The sequence below is a fragment of the Alligator sinensis genome, unplaced genomic scaffold (assembly GCF_000455745.1).
Source record: "Alligator sinensis unplaced genomic scaffold, ASM45574v1 scaffold1141_1, whole genome shotgun sequence".
NCBI classification, from domain to species: Eukaryota; Metazoa; Chordata; order Crocodylia; family Alligatoridae; genus Alligator; species Alligator sinensis.
The window spans coordinates 865,119-873,523 of NW_005842650.1; positions in this window are offsets into that span (position 1 = coordinate 865,119).

Sequence of the window (8,405 nt, forward strand, 5' to 3'; positions counted from 1 at the left end):
TCTCCCCATAGCTTTGTGTCATCTGCAAACTTGGACAGAGTACATTTCACTCCCTCGTCCAAGTCACTGATGAAGACATTAAAGAGTATCGGTCCAAGGACCGAGCCCTGCGGGACCCCACTGCCCACACCCTTCCAGGTCAAAACCGACCCATCTACCATGACTCTCTGGGTGCGACCCTCCAGCCACTTTGCCACCCACCGGACTGTGTAGTCATCCACAGCAGGAGATTCCTCCTGCTCCTGGCCAGCCCATCAGGGAAATTTTATTGCTTCTATTTATTTATCAGCCCATTAAGAAAACAACAGAGGGACAATACTATTTGTTGATTCTGCCTTTGTCCCATGTGCCACAGCTTGGAGGTAGCCAGCATGTGGTCTGCCAGCAAGTGCTGAGAGGTGTTTGTGAGGGATGGTAAATGCCTGCTTAGCAGAGAGTGGGAAGGGGAGGTGAGGAGGGGAGCAGAAGCCAGGCAGATGCTTGCAGAGACTGTGGGAGCTGCAGCCAGGGAGCAGAGGGTAGGGGCCAGCCCTGCTGTGGAGCAGAGAGCCCTGCCCAGCCCAGAGAGCATGCTGGGATGCTGGGGGAATTTGGTTTATCTTAAACCAGCAAGGGGTCTGGGACAGACTTTGCATAAACTGGTTTGAGCCAGGTCAGTTAAGCCTGCTACTACATTCAGCCAGCTTTATCTCAAACCGGTTTCAGCCATTTTCAAACTGGTTTACGTGCACTGAACACCTGTTCTGTTACAGGTTTAAACCAGTTTCTGATCACTTAAACTGGTTTATGTGTAATGTTTGGCCTTGGCTATGGGTTCTTTATTAATGCTGTTTTTCCTTTCTGTTGCTTAGTGGAAGATTGAAAGAAGAGAAATGTTTTATTGCTACAGATCAAGAGTTTGTGCTCTGACTTCATGGGTCTCCTTTGATCTATCAAAAGAGGCTTATTTCCCACTCTAAAGCATGTCTCCCTTTCTACAAACCTATCCTTAATAGCTTGGCCACAATCCAGTCTTCAAGTTCTATATGAAATTCTCTAACCTTATTTTGCTTATCTCCCATATAAGAAAAGTGGGCAAACTATCCAATCTGTTCATTGCAGAGACCTACACTCAGATTGTACTTGGCATTTTCTCTTATCCAGTATCATTATAAGCCCTCACTGTGCATCCCATTTCTGTTCACTAAGAATTATTAGCCCTGGTGAAGGGAATACCTGCAAGAAATTTAGCTTAAGCTCCCTGCAAAGTACACAGAACACAACACACTGTTTTCTTTGGGTGAGGAGGGCAGCAAAGACAAAGAAAAACAGATGCTACCTCTAATGGAATATTGATCAAGCTTGTTCCTGTGTTGAGTCCACTCTTTAAGAAGAACCTGGCTCAACAGCTTTATAGGTCTTTTCTCAGAACTATGTGTCTAGGTATTTATGCTCCTGCTTCCATACAACCTTAGCAATTCCCTACTATTTTGAAACAATAATAATGCTTGTTTCAGCCTCAGCTTAAAAGAGCTCCTAGGTAGCTGTGTATCTTCTTTTGTTTTCAAATTCACATATGCCAAACTCACACTGACAGCCAAAGACCTGGAAAAGTAAGGAGGCTTGGGGCTTGCCCTCTGGTCCTTGCATAATTTTTTAAGAGACCTGGTGGTGGCTGTGTGTGTAGAGATGTAGGGCAGTGAGAGCAGTTTTTCATTTTTGCCCACGTTAGCCCTTTACAGTGGCTTGCTAAAGCTTCTTTACTGGCCTCTTCAGAATAGTGACTGTGGAGAGCTGCATTAACAGCATGCTTGGGCAATTGGATAGCCAGAAAAAAGAGCAGAGACCTTTATTGTTTTGACAGCTCTGCTGGATTTTGACGTGACAGTTGGAAAATGCTGCAGGCATTTTGAAAGAGATGTCATATTCAGGTTTAAAAACAACAGGTGGGTAAAATTCAAATGATTTGCAATGTGGGGTCTCTTCCAAAACATACAGACACATGCTCAAGCTCTCACAATCCTTGGATTACAAAACTGAGCTGAAGATCTTTCTTCTATGTCCTCACCAGGGGCATAACTAGGGCAACCAGTGCAGCCACCCCAGCTGCCAACCTAGTGGGGTGAGAGGCAGGGGAAAAATGGCTACTGCTGCACGATCACACTGGCATCACTGCATCAGTCAGAGGTTGCTGCTACCCCCATGTGATACTGCACCAGGCTCTGGGATGTGTTGTTTAGCCTCTTATGGTGCCTTCTGAGTCTGGTGAGGGCACCTGCAGATGCTGCTGGTGGCATTGGTGGCAGGGATGGCCCTGTTGGGGGGCACATGCCCCCCCGTGTGTGCCCTACCATTCGCCTATGATGCCTCTTGTCCTCTCTCTCGCTACAGACTCCTAGGGTATGTACAGAAGTTACATTTAGATTGACCTAACTAGGATTAGGTCAATCTAACTGTACATCTGTGCAGGTGTTTGGGGGAGGGGGAGGGAGGAATTAAAAATGGGTAAAAAATGGTGAGCCTGAGCTAAATTAGTTCACTTGAGGAGGTGAACTAACTTAGATTGGGAACAGGTTTTAGCCCAAGCTATCAAACCTCTGCACACATTCAGAGGGCAGACCTGGGGCTGAGAGAGCCCAGGTGCTTGTCCCAGCCCCAGGGCTGTTGTTTTTAACCTACCCCACACCTCTAACTTGGTTATTTTTAGCTCTCTGACTCTACCCCACCTCCTCCCCTCCAGACAGACAACCCTTCTGTGTGGATCTGCCTGTCCCCTGATCCCACCCATCCTCCCCCCTGGACCCACCAACACCTCCTGCAGGCCCTCCTGCCCCCACCTCTCTGCCCCCTGAGTTATTTACTTCAGCTTTCCTGCACAGCTCCTGGGGCTGGTGAGCGCCTGTACATGCTGCTCCTGCTCCCGGTCTACATTCATGAGGCTTTAAGTGAGTTGCACGAACATAGACTGGGTGCAGTGAATGACAGTAAACACCCCTGTTGTCTCTTATGATGCCTCATTATTTCAGCATTTCTGTTACTGACCCTGCTGAAATGTGGAAATGTTGAAACAGCAAAAAATGAAAGGTACCAGAGAGAAAATAGATGTAAGAGTAGGTTCAATTTAAGTTTAATTTGTGTGTGAAGCAAAACCAAAAAATACCAACAACACTTGATTTTGATTTGAATAAATTGCCAATGAAATCTTGGTTTCAAATGAAATATTTTGTTTGACCTGAAATGAAACATTTTGTTTCAGTTTTGGGAAGTTTCTATTTATTTTCAAAGTTAAATTCTATACAAAAGAGCTGGCATTATTATGAAACAACACTTTGACTTTTTTGTGCATACTCTTCTCCAGTTTTGTGTTTTGGATGGAATCATTTGATAAATATGACATGATTTTACACACAGCTTCAGTTAACTGTGTATTTTTTTCATTCAATAGAATGCTCCACCAAAAAACTTTCTTTAAGCTACAGGTAGAAGATAGTATGTAATTATGGAAACAGCAGGAAGTAAAGAGAGCTCAGCTGGGGCAGGTTTAGGATGTCTTTTTTCCTCTTCCTATTATACAAGAAGGTCACAGGGCAACTGTGAAATATGCTATCAGAAATTCATTTGAAAAGGAAGTTGTGGGAAAATGCAGGCAAAAGGCAGAACAATTTAACTGGTCATTTGTCATTGATGGGCTTTATGTTGAGACTCTGGTTTAGCGCTTGAAAGCAATTGGATGAGGCATGCAGTAACTGAATTTTTTTGTAGCACAGATAAGTCTGCATTAATGTAGGTTATCAATGTAATCACTGAGTGGTGGAAAGTTCCTCAGCAATGTCACATTTGATTTATGGAGTTGCTTCTTGACAGACACTCTTGTCATCAGGTAAAAAATGATGTTGGTACAAAAATAGAACATTTGCCTGAAAGAATTTCAGTAAAATACTTGTGAAATAGAAAAATGGGAAGAGAACGTTCTATTGTTGTAGTATTATAGCTAAGGCTTACTCTGTTTTTATTTACTTATTTATTAGCATTTCTAAGGAGCCCATCAATGTCTGGCTGCCATACAAAATTAATGAAATTGTGCTAAGACCCTTGCGAAGGAGAAATATTATTATCTCCTTTTTACAGATAGGGAACTGAGGTAAAGCAAGAATAAATAACTCACTGGGGGTGGTCTGAAGCAGAGCGCAGGAGGAGAATCCTGATTCCTTTCCAGATCATCCATCCCTTGGCTGGGCTTGCCCCTTCATTCTAACTCCCTTCTTTCAATTGAATACAACTTCCTCAATAAATTAAATTCTGGGACTGAATTTTCATAAGGTGCCATGTACTTCTATATGGCATAGAAATATTAATATTTAGTGCATGCAGTAAATTGCATATACCAGCTAAGCTAAAAGAATATGATCACAGCTGCAAAGTCAGGCACTTAAAACTAAGGGAATGCTAGACTTTAGGTTGCTTGTGCATGGGTACTATGAGATAATATTTTGAATTCTGTGATTACTTGTTATTTTTCTATGGGATCACTGCCTCATTCGGTGCCTATAGTACTGTGCTCAGGTCTTCAATATTTTCGTTACTCCGGATTGTTCAGTGCGCAGCCCTAGGCCTTATTTACTGCAAATTGTTGAAATGCTGCTCTGAAGACAGAGTTATTAATATGTGTCCTGGCTTTTCTGTAGCACTCATCATTTTACCTTGAGTGCATCGTGAACATGAATTAACTCTTCATGTTCCAGTGAGGGAGGGAGGGCATCGTTCCAGTTCTACAGTGGGAAAACAGGCACAGAAAGATGAAAGTCAAAAGTGCCCATATTGAAAAGGCTAGCATATGATTGTTCAGGCTCCTTGGAAGTATTTAGTGCCTTTAATGGTAAAAAAAATAGCTCCTATTGACTTCAGTTAGAGCTAGGAGTGCTGAACGCTTCAATGGATCAGCACTCTGGGTCTTAAGTCAGGAACTTAATTTCATAGATTTCATAGACATTAGGCCTGGAAGGCACCTTGGAAGATCATCGAGTCCAGCCCCCTGCCCAAAGGGCAGGAAGTCAGCTGGGGTCATAGGATCCCAGCAAGATAAGCATCCAGTTTGCTCTTGAAGGTGTTCAATGTAGGCGCTTGAACCACCTCCGGTGGCAGGCTATTCCAGACCTTGGGGGCTTGGACAGTAAAGAAATTCTTCCTTATGTCCAGCCTGAAACGGTCTTGTAGTAGTTTATGACCATTCGACCTAGTTGTCATCCTTTGGGGCGCTCTGGTGAACAAACGTTCCCCCAGATACTGGTGGTCACCCCTGATAAACTTATAGGTGGCCATCAGATCACCCCTGAGCCTGCGCTTTTCCAGGCTAAAGAGCCCCAGGGCTCTCAGCCTGTTATCGTAGGGTCTGCTTCCCTGACCTCTGATCATGCGTGTGGCTCTTCTCTGGACTCTCTCAAGCTTCTCCACATCCTTTTTTAATTGTGGAGCCCAAAACTGGACACAGTACTCCAGCTGCAGCCTCACTAAGGCCGAGTACAAGGGGAGAATGACGTCCCGGGATTTGCTTGAGAAGCATCTATGGATGCGAGCCAGCGTTTTGGTCGCTTTACTAGCCGCAGCATCGCACTGTAGGCTCATGTTCATCTTGTGGTCAATAATGACCCCCAAGTCTCTTTCTTCCATATTATTGGCGTTGAACACCATCAGATTCTCGTCCGCCCACTTGCTGAGCCTGTCTAGGTCAGCCTGGATCACCTGCCTGTCTTCTGGTGTGGATGCTTTTCCCCAAAGTTTGGTGTCATCGGCGAACTTGGCCAGTCCGCTTCTGACTCCAGTGTCCACATCATTAATGAAGATGTTGAACAGTATGGGTCCAAGGACAGAGCCTTGGGGGACCCCACTGGTCGCAGGACACCACGATGAGTGACTTCCATCAATTACTACCATCAATTTGGTTAGCAACTCCCTGTGAAAAGTTTAAGTGACATACCTAGGAACTCTGTGGGAAAAACTGAACAAAGATCCAGGTTTCCAGTATGGCATGCCTGAGTGGATCCTTCCTTTTTCTGCATTTTCCTTTTTCATTATACATTTTCCAATCTCTACAAGGAAGTAAGGGTTCCAAAGACAAAACCTTCCTTTAATACCCGGCCCTAATTTATCCAAGGATTGTAAAAAGATCACATCTGATAGCCTGCATAATTCTCCTGGCAAAACCCACAGCGTGGTCACATCTCTGCCCATTGAAGGAGGCTTCTGCCAGCAGAATTTCTGTTGTTTGGAGTAGCTGGTATTACTTTGCCAGATGAACTTTTGGCATTTGGGTGAGTTGTGTCTACATCAGGGGCCAAGCCCCTGAAGCACAGCTACTGTAGTTTGACTAAGTCCTTGTCTGCTTTCTTGGGCTCCTCATGCAATCTTGGACTTCCCTTCAATACTCCCCATGACTCCTTCCCTCACTCTCTCCCCTTTATTAGTTCCCTGTCCCAGCTGCTTTGCCCACACAGCACCAATTTTTCCCAACACCTCAACAGTTAGTCTGATCTGTCTTCCCAATGCTCAGTTGCTCTGGTGATGAAAGAGCATGTGTAGCACTCAACCTGGAATTCCTCTGCCCCAGGCCCCTGCTCTCTCCTCCTGCAAGCAGCCTGCTGGGTGCTTTACAGATACGGTCTGCTTTTCCGGTCTTGCTTTGACACAAACTTACAGTCTGAATAGACACTGTATCTAAGAGGAAGGGGAGCAACACAGGCCTATACTGCCTCCCTGCCAGGCCTGGTGCTGGCCCTGGAAGCAAGCCCTGCTCATTTCCTCCCTCTCCATTTCTGCCTAATCCTAGCAACTAGGTGGGGTGTATTGCTCTGCAGATGGATCATAAGGTTCAGCTAAGATATTTGCCCAGGACCCCCCTGAACCATCTACTGTCTGTTTGACGGGGTCCAGTGAGAGTGTAGCAGCAGGAGGAGGGGAGCGCTGTTTCTCAGCAGCTCCCTGGGGGAGCGGTATACACACGGACAATGAAAGGTGTAGTGCCTGGAGAGTGCAGTTAGATACACATGCTGCTAGTTCTATAATTGTAGCATAGATTATGGTTATCCCTTTGGTGATAGGAGTCAGCAGTTTGTGGGCTTATAAACCTTTAGTTGGCCCTTAACCTTTAGCACCTCACTTTTTTTTTTATATACCTGACAACCAAAACATCTATGGAGACAATATAATATCATCATATTTTCTTTTCTCTTACACTGTCTTGCAAAGAAAGTCACTCTGTGGCCTTCCTCAGGAGGAGCTGACAGAATTGTGCAGTGTTGGGAACAGAACAGGATGTCTGCGGAACAGGGACAAGATTCTGGCCCCAGTGAAGTCAATGGCAAAACGTTCATTCATTTCAGTGGGCCTGAATGTTGCCCTTGGATTCTGTGCCTAACTGTAGCCAGCTGCTTCTGTGGGCTGCTAGATACATGAGGTAAAGGTGTGATGGGATCTGATGCATGATCTGTGCAATCTTGCCTCCTGCCACATGTGCATGGCAGGAAGCATAAAGGTAGGATCACAAATAAGAACCCATCACCTTATTGCTGGTGCAGAGGGAGCCTGATCCTGGGCTCCCCTGCACTGACCAGAAACAAGCTCCCATGGCTGGGACCCCCTCAGTTGAAGGGGCTCCCAGCTGTGGGAACATCCCAGGAGTCTCCGCAGCAGGGACATGGCAATTGATGCAGTGTCCCAGCCAAGGGGCACAGTCTGAGCCTCAGGGGTGCATGAGGAACCCGCGTGGCTGGAACAACACATCAGTTGTGGGCTTGTAGCTGCGGTGGTGTATGGGATGTTCACGTGGCTGGGAACCCTGTCATCTGATGGGGCTCCCAACTACCAGAGCACGTGCTCTTGTGGCTGGGAGCCAGCATCAGCTGGGAGCTCCCAGGCTCAGGCGTGCATATGGGCCCCTCCAGCTGGGAGCTCCAATCAGCTGATGGGTCTCTTAGCCACAGGGCCTCATATTCAATTACTGGTGTGATAGGAAGCAGCTAGAGCATTATTACACATGTTTTGTGGGATAACTTTGTAGCATATTCCCCTTTTTATCATGTGGTTAATTTATTGAACATGTGTCCAGGTGACCACTTAAGACGTGATTATCTGGTTAATCACATCTTTAGTGTAACATGTAGATGAGGCCTGTGACTTTGTGCAACTTAAGTCCTGTTTCTGAGCTTTGGTGTTAAATGGGGCTAATGATGCTTACTCACCTTTCCAAAGCCCTTTCTAAGCTGTGGTGAAAGTTCTGTGCAAGCGTGGGCTGTATTATTGCTGTTTTATTTGCCAGCACTAAGAGGGCTTTTCATGTTGTGTGTGTGAGAGATGGCTCTTTCTGCAGGTTAGGCTTGGTAATAACCCATTAAAAATAATGATTGTGTTAAATGCTGCAGACTGTTCCTGCT